Source organism: Pseudorasbora parva, chromosome 4 (assembly GCF_024679245.1).
Source record: "Pseudorasbora parva isolate DD20220531a chromosome 4, ASM2467924v1, whole genome shotgun sequence".
Taxonomy (NCBI): Eukaryota; Metazoa; Chordata; class Actinopteri; order Cypriniformes; family Gobionidae; genus Pseudorasbora; species Pseudorasbora parva.
The window spans coordinates 32,404,846-32,418,169 of NC_090175.1; the positions used below are offsets into that span (position 1 = coordinate 32,404,846).

A 13,324-nucleotide genomic window follows, 5' to 3' on the forward strand; every position below is an offset into this window, starting at 1 on the left:
TCATGCTTTGTGTGTTTTTAAGAGTGGTGTTCTGTGAGAGGGCAGGTCTTAAAAATTAAATGATTGATTTTATTTCTCGAACTCCTGTTCATATTACTAAGAAATTTAAAAATGGTCTATTATCTAACTGAAATAGAAGCTGGTGGAGGAAACTTAAAAAATGTAAAATAATAATAATAATAATAATAACATTATGAACTGAAAAATATCAGTCAACATCAAAACCAACCACATGACAGTTTAAGGTTAACCCTATAAACTAAGTAGTTTCTTAAATTTGATAATCTGGTATGTCATGTTTATGCCAAGTTATGTTGTCTTGGTAATGTCAAGTTGTCATGACAATGACACTGACAGGTTATGATGTATTGGTTTATGTCAAGTTGTCATAACATCTCACATAATGTCATCTTCGCATTAAAAATGACATAATTGAGCGAATGACACTCAATGACAGTTGTCATAAACATGCATAAAAACTCCTTCATATTCATGAAATGTGTCATGTCCTAATTATGAAGGTGTCATGTCAGTATTATGCACACCCCTTCAAGTAAAGTGTTACTGTATTGGTAATGCTATCCCATTGACTGAAATTATATAAATTAAAATGCTGAAACACTGCGCACACCTGTAAAACATGATTTAAAAGAGGAATATTAGCTAAATATTAGCTGGCTACGTCCCTGTCTGGACATGTTAAGAGTTGATAAAAATCAATAATCCAAAGCACTCAAATATTATTGAAGAAATATATAAAGCCTTTATTTCAACATGGCTTTAATATTTTAAAAACAGGTGACAAGTACTATACGTGTTGTGGCTAATGAGCCTTCGTCAGGTTGTGAGCCACAAACACAATCTGAGTTTATTAATTATAATAGTTTATTAATTATAATATTAATCATCACCTTGTCACACTGTACAGGACTAGGAGGAGAGTGAACATTAAATAATAAAAAGATAATTTATTTCCCAATATATTGGCCTAATTTCAGTTCCAATTTCATTGTATGTAGTTGTAATTTCTTTACTTTTTCGATTTTTATTGTATAAACAACTTTTTGGGGTAGACATTTTTTGTTGCAAAAAAAACTTCACATAGTCCATAACTACTGTAGTTGTAGCTCATTTTAATATATAAATTCTTTTAAATCATCAAACATTTGTATGAATTGCCGCTTGACCCAAGCAAAGACTTGACTTGACTTGCTTGACATAAAGCAAAGACTTGAATTGATTGTCACAGCAAATGACTTGGACTTGCTTGAGACTTGAAGGTTAAGACTTGAGACTTGCTTGTGACTGCACATGTGTGACTTACTCCCATCTCTGCACCAGAGTATGTTACATGTTATTGTGTAGTTTGGTCATGTGACCACACACACTTATTTCTTGGTACTGCCCTTTTACCACAATGACAACATGAAAGCTCAGAAATGACAGGAACATTTTCTAAGTACATTTTTGAATAGCTCATAATTTTTTGCACACATGAAAGGGTTAACTATACATACATATTGAAATTATATTAATACATGGTTTATTCTGTTGTCAGGATGCAGACAAATGAAGACGGTCACAATAGTGACCGGTAGCAAACACAGAATATGTCCCCTCTATATCATTCTGTGTTATTCATAAGAACTCTCTTACAGACTAAACTGGAAACTATCTATCTATCTATCTATCTATCTATCTATCTATCTATCTATCTATCTATCTATCTATCTATCTATCATCTATCCATCCATCCATCCATCCATCCATCCATCCATCTGTACTTTGGTCTGCCTGTACTTCTTTCTGTCTATACCTTTGTCAATCTATACTTCTTTCAGTCTGTCTTTCTATCTATCTATACTTCTGTCTGTCTGTCTGTTTGTCTGTCCATCTGTTTATCTATACTTCTGTCTATCTGTCTGTCTATCTATACCTCTGTCAGTCTATCTACCTATACTTCTGCCTGTCTGTCTATCAGTCTATACTTCTGTCTGTCTATCTATACTTCTGTCTATCTGTCTATCTATCTGTACTTCTGTATATCTGTCTATCTATCTATACTTCTGTCTATCTATACTTCTGTCTGTCTGTCTGTCTGTCTGTCTGTCTGTCTATCTATACTTCTGTCTATCTGTCTATCTATCTATAATTCTGTCTGTCTATAAATGCAGGTCCTTCTCAAAAAATTTGCATATGTGATAAAAGTTCATTATTTTCCATAAAGTAATGATAAAAATGTAACTTTCATGTATTTTAGATTCATTGCACACCAACTGAAATATTTCAGGTCGTTTGTTGTTTTAATACTGATGATTTTAGCATACATCTCATGAAAACGCCAAATTCTCAAAAAATTAGCATATTTCATCCGACCAATAAAAGAAAATTGTTTTTAACACAAAAAAGTCAACCTTCAAATAATTATGTTCAGTTATGCACTGAATACTTGGTCGGGAATCCTTTTGCAGAAATTACTGCTTCAGTGTGGTGTGGCATGGAGGCAATCATTCTAAAGTGATTCAATTCACTTTAGAATGAGTATCAATTTGGAAGTAAACTGATTGAATGGTGTGTTTAATATAGACATCAATACTATTCTTAATGAAAAACATAACAGAGCAGTACAATGACAAGATCGTTTAAATAGGCGCTTTTACATTTAGCATTGAAACTGAATCATCCGTCGTGTGTCAGCTTCTGATTCGTGATAAATGAAATCTGACTCCTGCCGCTGGTCTGTGCTCAGTTCATGGCGTCTGTTATGTAACTGAACGAAATTATGTTTACTTATTACTATAAAATAATCGAAACAATATCGATGCCTGTTTATGATTTAATACAGCTATATCTATAACAAAGTCTTGACATCATATCCTGGAGAAGTCAGTAAATTCAAGTAAAATCACAGGCTTTGCTTATCCTGTGCAAATGCGCCACGCAAAACTCAGATTTGGGGGAGTAATTTCTAAATCATAGAGGTCCGTAAATAATACTAATCCTGTGCGAATAGTGCTTAGCATGCACCTGTGTTTTCTCTAATGAAGAACAACCAAAATGGTTGTTTACCAATCAGTGGCCAATTTCAAACTACACTGTCAGAAAAAAGGGTACGGGCAAGGTACGTTTGTGAACACTTAGGGTACAAATGGTGAAGTTGTACCCTCAATGGGTCATAATTACACCTTATGGTACTCATATGTACCATTTTGGGGATAAAAAGGTACACATATGTTCCCAACTGTCAAAGGGTCCATGTTTGAACCATTAAATCCACAAACAAAGGTACAATTGCATGTGTGACAAAATGAGTAAGCCAAAGTGGATGAAACAGTAAAAGCTTATTCCAGGCTAAACATCCACAGTGATCTGATTTGAACAATTCAGTGAACAAAACATTATTCAACCACAAATAGATTCAACATTGAGCAAGAGATTAATTTTCATATAGTTTTATATATATACAAAATTTTATAAAAATATAATATTTTTAAAATATTGTATATTTTAGATATACAAAATATAAAAATATATATTTAAAAGCCCACATCTTTAATGATTAGTTCTGTACATTTTGCGCATGACATTTTATTGATTATACAAAATATAAAGATAATAACTTTTAAACATAAAGCAACTTTGTTAAAGTAAGCCTGAATTTTGTATTGTAATTTTAAACTGATATAAAAGCTGTTTTAAGTTCTTCTATTAATATAACGTTAAACAAATACATGCACGTAATTTTCGTAGCAAACGCACAATGTAGATGAAACTATTTAACGTTGGATAATGGATACTTTTATATGGATACTTTTACATTGTCTCAAAGTTCAAGCACGCATATTTGCTGCGAGTCCTCTTTAAATTCGTGTTGTCCAATGGTATTGTAGCCCGCGCTCCCGCGCAGTGCATGCGTAAAGAAGTTGAGCTTGTGCACGACGGTTATTCGAAAATATGGCTCTTTTCTGAATCTGACGCTGTCGATGGAGGGTTTTCTTCAAAAAATGGAAGAAGCTGGAATACATGTTACTGAAGACGAAGCACAGAAATTCAGAGGTAAGTTTAGGTTTAAGTAACTTTACAGTGAAAATTATTGGTTACCTTTCAAATCATGTTCACCTTCACATTGCCTCTGTAACGTTTTTAGGTTAGGCCTGCCTGACGCGTGAGGGAAAAATTTATTCGAAAACACTGACCTGACAAACCAACGCATTGTTATGTTTTTTTAGTTTATTGTTGTTATTAAAATTATTTTTTAAACATAAATTAAGATAACTTATACTCTACCGCGAGACATTGCTCAATGTGTTGTGAAAAAAAGCAATGAAACGGCCATATAACGTTAACAGATTTAACTACCGCGCTTTGTGTGAATAGACTTTTCTATTCACTAAAGCTGGGTCTCAATAAGTAACCCCAGATTTTTTAATTCAGTTTCCCAGCATTGTCTTATTACAGTAACGTTAATACGTGTTCTCTGTGGATGCGAGCGAAAGCCTGTCTGGGTTAATTTTAACGTGTCTCTTGGTCAGTCTAAAATCATATGCCTTACGAATATTATCGAAGTTGATTTTATATCAGTTTTATTCTATAAATAACGCAAACATATGTCCACGTGAGTTATAATAATTTAGTCCTGTCAGTCATGCAAGAGCGAACAACGTAAGCAGCAGTCAACTGAGGCGAGTGCCCGGAATTGTGCGTTGGACGGTAGACATCGAGCCCTTCCAAGGACAGCAAGTGAAATTAGTTTACCATTATTAAGCAGAACTGGTTACGGTAACTAGTGAAATAAGTTTCTAGTCTTTGAGCTGCTAATTTAAAAGATTTTGCCTCTACTCTCACTCTCGGAAAAAAGTTAATTTATCTGTTACTACGTTAAAAGGTACATATCAGTACCTTTTATATTTTGTACCTTAGGATACTACTCCAGTGATATATTTGTACCTTTTCTCAGTATGTACAAGTAGTGTTATTATGTATTTTTCTTAATTACAGTTGATTTTTTATATACTGCTGAATGGTTATTGAAAAAGACATTGTATTTATTGTTGATGTTAAAACATCCAACTCACTGATAAATCAAAAAAATTTTTTTTTTAAATTTCAGAAAATGAGGTAGATGGAGAAGCAATAGAGTGTGGCCTACAGATAACATGATCTCTCATTTATTTCAAGGCTCCTTTAAAAAACAAATTTTTACATGAGGTGAAGGAGATGAGGGGACACTAACATTAGAACCAGTGCCAGCAGAATCCTATCAACAAACTTCGATTAAAGAAATGTAAGTATAACATTTTTTGTGTAGTTTGTGTATTATATTTGCCTTATGTTTAGTGATCAACCGATATTGATTTTTTTTCAATATCACAAGACTGTGCTTCTCAGCGCTGTCAAAATAAGTAACATCGACCAGCCAGAAAACGTACAAGCCGATGGTGAAATTTATAAAGGCCAATTTTCAGACAATGTCTGCTTTGTCAATACATCAGCCGACCACTACTTATCTTCATTGGTACATTAGTAACCGTATGCATGTGTCACATTAGAAAATTGTTCAGCATTGTGGCTAATCATCAGTATTACTACTAATGCAAGTTTTTAACTACTACTCCACCCTCACTGCAGAAATGCAACTAGAGGAAGACTGCCTGCTGGATTTGCCATTCCAGTCTTTTTTCAGGCCAAGCTTGATTACAAAGAACAATGCCAAAAGGATAGACACAGAATCATCAGAGTTCTTCATGATAGAACACACAATGTAAGTCAGCAACTTGTAAAGCAACATAAATATTTTGAATGCATATGTGTGAAACAGTGCTTTGTTGACATGCATTTGAAGTATTTGTTACTTAAGTAATAAGAATTAATTTTTTTTTAGTTTTTTTCCAATTGATTTTAAATTAATCTTTTAGGTATCCAACAAATGCAGAATATGTGCAGGTTGCAAAATAACTTATTGTGAAATACCCTTTTCTAAAGGATATTGAAGGGAACGGCTATGTAAGTTACAAGGAATGGTAGACTTTACATCATGTGAAATGACTTTACCAGTGTAAATATTAGTTCCTTAAGGTTATTGTTCCATTTATTAATTGGTCTTAGATTTTGTTTACATCTTAGCTATTCTAATTGACAGAAAGTGGTAGATTCTGTTTATATGCATTCAAAGTATCTTGCCTGTATTAACTATACCATATTTTTCCCACATGTGTTAGGACACTTGGCACCAGTCCCTCAAGCGCAAATTTAAAGCTGAGCGTGCAGCTCTGGTCCATGAAGATGAGGTAAGAAAGAGTAAGGAGAAGTTTGGGCACAAAAATGTGAGACTCCCTGTACAATCTCCAGCAGCATCTTGCAGATCTGAGTCAGGGGTAAGTGGATTCCCGTAGTTAAAATTGGTTACTAAACAAGAGCTAAATATAATTTGACAACTAAAGAGTAATTTAATTAAAAATTTTACAATAGGTTGTCTGCCTTCAGGTCATAAATAAAGACTTAATTTAACTATGTCTTCTCTACTGTATCCATCTCATGTGCTGTTTACATTCAGCATTTCCAGGTTCTACTTCAGAATTCCAACTCTTTATTGGCCGACGCTTTTAAAGGGTTAGTTCACCAAAAAGTAAATTTGATGTCATTAACTCCTCTCCCTAATGTCGTTCCACACCCGTAAGACCTCCGTTCATCTTCAGACACAGTTTAAGATATTTTATATTTAGTCTGACAGCGTATGCAAGTGTATGCACACTATACTGTCCATGTCCAGAAAGGGAATAAAAACATTATCAAAGTAGTCCATATGTGACATCAGTGAGTTAATTACGCAGCTCTTGAAACATCAAAAATACATTTTGCTCCAAAAACTACGACTTTATTCAGCATTGTCTTCTCTTCCCTGTTTTTTTAAATCCTCAAATAAAGATTCAATCAGTTATGAATCAGTGAATCGATTCGGATCAGCAAAGTCACGTGATTTCAGCAGTTTGACACGCGTTCCAAATCATGAAATGTATTTTCGATTCTAAAAAGAGATTCTAATTAACTAACTGATGTGACATATGGACTACTTTGATGATGTTTTTATTCCCTTCCTGGACATGAACAGTATAGTGTGCATACACTTGCATACGCTCTCAGACTAAATATAAAATATCTTAAACTGTGTTCCGAAGATAAAGAGAGGTCTTACGGGTGTGGAACGACATTAGGGTGTCATTAATGACATAAATTTAATTTTTGGGTGAACTAACCCTTTAACCTGAGCAGCATGTCGCATACATGTGATGCTGACTCGGGATTCAGCCAATACTGAGCCAGCATTCAGATGTAGAACCTAAATGGAAGTGCTGAATGTAAAGGGCACATGAAACTGACACAGAAGAGAAGATATTGTTGAATAAAGTCATTCATTTTGTTTTTGCGCACTAAAAGTATTCTTGTCGCTTTATAAACTTAAGGTTTAACCATTGACATGGAAAGAACCATTTGCATAGTATTTTTTTAAGGAATTCATTGTGCATTCTTTAATTGAATATCTCTGTAAGGTAAAGAATTAGTGAATGGAATCATGTGTTTTTGAGGTTTAACTGTTGTTGTTATTATTATTTACTTTTTTTAACATTTGATCCAATAGGCGATTGCTTTCATTGGTGAGGATGCATCCTCTGAGGGTCCTGTGAATGTCCTACATATCCAGCAAGATGCGATCAAACACTGCTGTGGTCAATGACCGAATGCAGCAGACTTTTGCGTGCGAAGACGGGAGATAAGAGATGGAATGACTGGAGCATATCCTTAAGAAATATCCTTTCTTAAAAACAACCTCAAGGGTCAGTGATATCACGGATTTTAAATCAGTTTGCAGCTTAAAATAAATGTTGAATGTCGTTATAAACAAAGTATGCAAAAATGTTAATTTACAGTTAAGAGTTTGTAAAATTGTTGTAATTTTCTAAACCTTCAGGTGATGAAATATGTCCATTCAAGCTTAGAAATATTTGAGACAAAGAATATTAAAATAACTGATTTGATTTTAAAGTATTTTTAGTTCATGTGAATGATTAACTTTTTCATTCTGTCAATTTTCAGTTGTGTGATGAAGTTCTTCATCTGTCAGTTTAAGCCAGCGATTCAGGGTTGGCTTCACCAGTATTGTGCCAAAGGTGCTTGAGCTTGTTCAAAGAAATGCTCCATTGGCCAAAGTCTACAAAGAAGAAGAGATGCTTGCAAAAGAACTACCAGGTATTGACATAAAACATAGTGGTTTTGAGCAATTACGGATTAATGTGCCCAAGCGACCATGTGCATGTTACTTTCAGTTTATATAGATTTAGTGATTTAAAAGCCCAGCTGGTGATACTGGTATTACTGGTGTTGTCACACGTCATTAACCTGTGGGAAAATTTCCTCACTGTCACATCCCTAATTCAAGTTAACCATAAAAAGATAAGAATTTTTTAAACTCAAAAACATTCAACTCTGTGTTCGTGCTGCTTCGCTGAGCCAGAGAGAAAAGTTTTAAACCACACAGGATATAAATAATAGTGATCAAAATAGAGCAAACCACCTTTTGAAATTAACGGTTGTATCGTTTACATATTACGCAATCAAGTGACCGTTAGAAATGTTTTGTCAATAAATCATTCATTCAAAAGATTCTTCAAAAACACTGATTCATCCAGTTATAAAACGTATTTATTAATGATTCATTGAATTTATTCAAAACCATTTTTTTAAATAATTATTAGGATTATTAGATTATTGGATTATTAGGCTGCTGTCACTTAAGGGTTAGTAGAAAAAAATTATATTAATGTTACATTTGTTGATATTTCCAGTTAATTTGTTTTTGTTTTGTTTTTAAAATTTCTGAACTATGACTTACAATGAATAAAGGAAACCACTTTTGGGAGGGTATAAATTAATATCAAAGCAGGAAGTTTATAATATTACATTATTGAGGAGTGTGTTATCTATTTTTATTACAGATTCTGACTTTCGGGCAGCACTTTTAAAGCACTGAGAAAGCTGAGAGCTTATTCGCATTGAGAGGTATGGAACCATTTGTTAAACTCACTTTTTAATAATCTGATACATGTCCTGTTATAAAGTTCTGATAGTTATTGAATTGTTTAACTGATAGATGTTTAACACGTTCTTTATTTTTCCTTGCAGTGTGATGCTGATACGCCATACCCAACCATACATTTGGTAGACACTGACTTGAACCCTCTTGGAGAGAGCCATTTTCCAGTCAAAGTGGAGGTGTGCAGGGGAAATAGGAGTTGAAGAAGGGACAATTGCAGCCTTCAGTGCCTACTATCTTTTAAACATGGCTCATCCACCCTACATGAAGAATACACTGACCTTCCTGTAGCATGCCATAGCAAAGATTGGTGAGGTGGGTGGCAAGCCCCTTCCAATAACTGTCACCCGAATAATCAATATCCTGTACTAAAAGAGACTATGTTGTCTTTGCTCCCATTAGAGCTACAGAAAATTCTTACAGATACTGCATTTAGTGAAATGTGTGTTTGTGATTAAATGTTTTAAGGGTATAAAGTTAAAATTAATTTACTGTTGAAAAAAGATTGCTTTGATTTATTGATGTTCAAAACATTTTAGAACATGTAGACTAATAGAAAATGTTAAAGGTCCCGTTCTTCGCGTGTTTTCGAAGCACTGATGATGTTTACAGTGTGCAATATAACATGAGTTCATGTTTCGTAAAAAAAGTATTTTTCACACAATTTAATTATCTACACACTGCTGTTTCCTCTGTCCTAAAAGCGGCCTGATGATTTCCTTGTTCTATAAAGTCCCTCCTTCAGAAACGCGTAACGAGTTCTGATTGGGCCAGCGCTTCCTGTGTTGTGATTGGACAGCAGCTTAGCGCACTTTGCCCGGAAAGGTCCCGCCTCTTACCTTAACGGGGAGATGCATGCGCTGAATGCGCGCTCTTCTCCACGTGGGAGAGCAACGAGACCATGCCCCCTATTTTGTGTTCTTGTGGGCGGAGGGTTAGTCAACAAACGGTTCTAGTGACGTCATTCCTGAAGGAAGTGCAGCGGTGTAGTCCAAACCGGCCGTTCGCTGTAGGCTTTGAAGGGGAACTTCTGTTAAATAAAATATCTCGCTTGTCATTGAACTTTGAGCTTTATAATTTTTCAGGTATCATTTATGCTCTAACAGCAACATTACACACTAACTAAAGTTTGAAAGATGGAATCGCAAAGAAAGGGACCTTTAAAATGAGATCTAGTACTGTTTTTAAAAAAAATGAAATAACTTTGTTAATGTTACTTGTGTTATTACGGTTAAAATGGTATGTACTGATTTTGAAAGCTTAATATTATTTATATGAAGTTAGTATAAACCTAACAGTAAAATTGCTTAATATATAAGCGTCCTGTAATGACTGTGAGAATAATATGTGATAAAATGTTAAGGGTATAAAGTTACAATTAATTAACTAATGTTAATAAATTAATGTACTGTTGAAAAAAGTGCAATATATGTATCCTGTTGTGACATTGTGATTGCTTGAAACCTCTTCTGAAAATGTGAGAATTTAATAAATGTGATTAAAATTATTCTGGCCTTTTTAATGTGCAAAATAGAGTACAAATTTGCCATCACAAGGTACAAAATGCTTGTCACTGGGGCAGTACCCTTAAAAGGACAAATATGTACCTTTTTTAAAGGTACATTATAGTACCATGCACTATAAGGTACAAATTTGTCTTCAGAGGTACATATTTGCCTTTGAAAGGTACATACTGCAAGGGTACAGATTTGTACCCATGTATAAGGGTACAACGGGTGTACCCTTGAGGGTACTGCCCCAGTGACAAGCCATTGTACCCCAAAAGGTACAAATTTTGCACATTTTTTCTAACAGTGTACAATAGATGTTTTTCAACCATTTTTCAACCGACTTGCTAAACTCATGAAGGCCATCCCTAAAGCCCCCTGTGGATTAGAGCAAATCTGAGAAAGCGATTAAAATGACAATTGTGGTTTGAAAACGCCCCACTGATTGGGAAACACCCACTAGTGTTCTGCAGAGATACACACCTGGATGATCTTGTGCTCATCAACTACAAATCACTGGGTGCATTTACATGCACACCAGTAAGCTGATAACTCAAAAAAAAATCAGCTTATTGAAATAATCAGTTTTCCCCGTTTACATGCAAACCAGTAAACTGACAATGCAAGTAAACCGCATTTACATGACTTTATTAATAATCCGGGTTATGTCCTTGTAGTGACGTAAAAAATAATAATGTCTGTATCTGACTCAAAATATTCCAATGGCCTGTTGCACAAAGCTTGTTTCAGTAGATACCCAGGTAAGTTCGAGATTAGTTTGAGCAAACTCTGGTTCCCTTTCAGTCGGTCACGTTCGACGTACGTCAGAACTGAACCGACGAATGGGATCTTACTTTAGAGACCAATCCTACTTCGAGCATCTAACAACGAGCCAATGAAATTTGGCATGCGATCACGCATTCCACGCTCCGCCCCGCAGCGCGGGTATAAATAGGAAGTGGAATGGTAGATCAGCGCTTTCTACTTCGGAGCCGAGCAGTGCTTACTGTTTCCTACGAAGAGTGTCTGACTATGAGTCAAAGAGTGTTGAGTGAGAGAGTCTGCCAGTGCGGGTGATACGGCGCGTCAGTGAGAGACCGTCTGATCAGTGATCAAGCGATCTAAAGGAGCTTGTTGGTTCGCTGAGCGTTTCCCATACAAACTGTTGGTTCGCTGAGCGTTTCCTATACAAACTGTTGGTTCGCTGGGCGTTACACACACACAAATACACATCACTGAGAGCTCACACAGGCTTGCAGAACGAACTGTGTGGAGCCGCGGTCATCTCCCTGAGTGCTTCAGCACACTAAAAGAGCAGCTTTCCATTCACAAAAGAGCAACACGGTTTGACCCTGCGTCTTTTTCAAGATGTCATTCAAACCGTGTATTCCTGGTATGCAACTGTTTCCTGTCCTCTTGACGGCCACGAGCGCATGTGAGATTGCGATCGTGGGTGATTCATGTTCTGGTAAAAGAACATGGTCACGTCGGCGCGTTGTTCGTCTCCCCCTTCTCATTAAGGGCTCGAGTGTTCAGCGCGCCGTGTGCCGTCGAGCGGCCGGCTGACAGCGGTGGTTGTCACGACAACCGGCGCGCGTCAGTCGGCGCTCTAGATGCGCGGTCGAGACTATGAAACCTCAGATGGGGTCGAGTCCCTTCGCCTATCCCCCGATCTAGTTCATTTCTAGTGTTACTGGAAAAGGCTACTTTGGCTGATAAGCGCTGGTGGCCTGAGGATTACAGTGGGGATTCCCCGCCGGGTAAATCCCCTCGGGCCCCCACTCCTCTATCGCATCAAAAGCATGCTGAGACTCTGTTCGTGGGTGGTACGGATTCTCTCATGAGAACACGACCACGTCAGGGCATTGTTCGCCTTGCCTTCTTCATAGAGGCTTGAGCGCTCAGTGCGCTGTGTGCCGTTCTGACGGCCACGTTCACTGTCTCGCATGCCTGCTGGTAGTTGAAGGTGGAATCGCTGGTCCTAAAGAGAAAAAGGGCTAGCGTTTCATTTTTGGCTCTGGCAGAGGACAGATGTCAATTGCTGCATCGGAGAGAGGGAAATATGGAGGGTCAAAAGGGCCAAAAATGAGACAAAAAAAAAAAAAAAAAAGTATCATTGTTTTCCCTCTCTCACTGCCCTCTGCCCTGCACGCACGAGGGTAGTCCCAGCCCAGGGGTTGTGCAGGAACTGCGTGCGGTGTTGGACCTCGCCCTATGGGCGACGAAAATCACTGCACGCTCCCTGGGTCAGGCGATGTCCACACTAGTGGTCCAGGAATAGGGGGCTAACCTGACAGATATGCGCAAGAAAAGCCTGTCTGTCGGGCTGGCCTCCTCGGCGGCACCATCGAGAACTTTGCCCAGCAGTTCTTGGTGGCCCAAGAGCAGACGGAGGCGTTGCACCAGGGTGCCGACGACCAGCTGCTCGGTCGTCGGTCGCAGCGCCTCTGCCGGCTCGTCGCCGAGGGCATCCCCTCCTGCGTCCGCCTCCACCCTGCTAGAGCCGAGCAGCAGCCTCCACTGGAGGAGCAGGGTGCCGGACGCGAGGGACGCCCAACCCGTCCAGGGCCCGCTAACCGGCAGGCAAGCGCAAGGGGACGCGGCCCTGAGACGGGCCGGCTAGGGAGAACAGGAGCTGCTCGGGGGAGACGATGTTCGCATCCCTCCCCCACCCCCCCGGAGGAGGACCGGGGGGCCCTGACTGGTTTCGGTTCTGCCACTGGCTCTC

General features: G+C 37.6%; 2 long non-coding RNA genes across 3 annotated transcripts; both read left to right on the plus strand.

Annotated features, from left to right (window-relative positions):
* Positions 1–3,921: 3,921 nt before the first annotated feature.
* Positions 3,922–5,672, plus strand: LOC137074020 (uncharacterized). The gene is made up of 3 exons (XR_010904861.1): positions 3,922–4,056; positions 5,179–5,284; positions 5,629–5,672. It is a non-coding gene; the product is annotated as an uncharacterized lncRNA (long non-coding RNA).
* A 6-nt stretch (positions 5,673–5,678) lies between these two features.
* LOC137074021 (uncharacterized) lies at positions 5,679–10,411 on the plus strand. Of its 2 annotated transcripts, XR_010904863.1 has the most exons (7): positions 5,728–5,761; positions 5,916–6,003; positions 6,256–6,374; positions 7,637–7,832; positions 8,092–8,244; positions 8,991–9,054; positions 9,178–10,411. It is a non-coding gene; the product is annotated as an uncharacterized lncRNA (long non-coding RNA). The 2 variants fall into 2 exon arrangements; XR_010904862.1 differs by lacking the exon at positions 5,916–6,003 and having other exon boundaries at positions 5,679–5,761; positions 6,219–6,374; positions 9,178–10,410.
* The last annotated feature ends 2,913 nt before the right edge of the window (positions 10,412–13,324 follow it).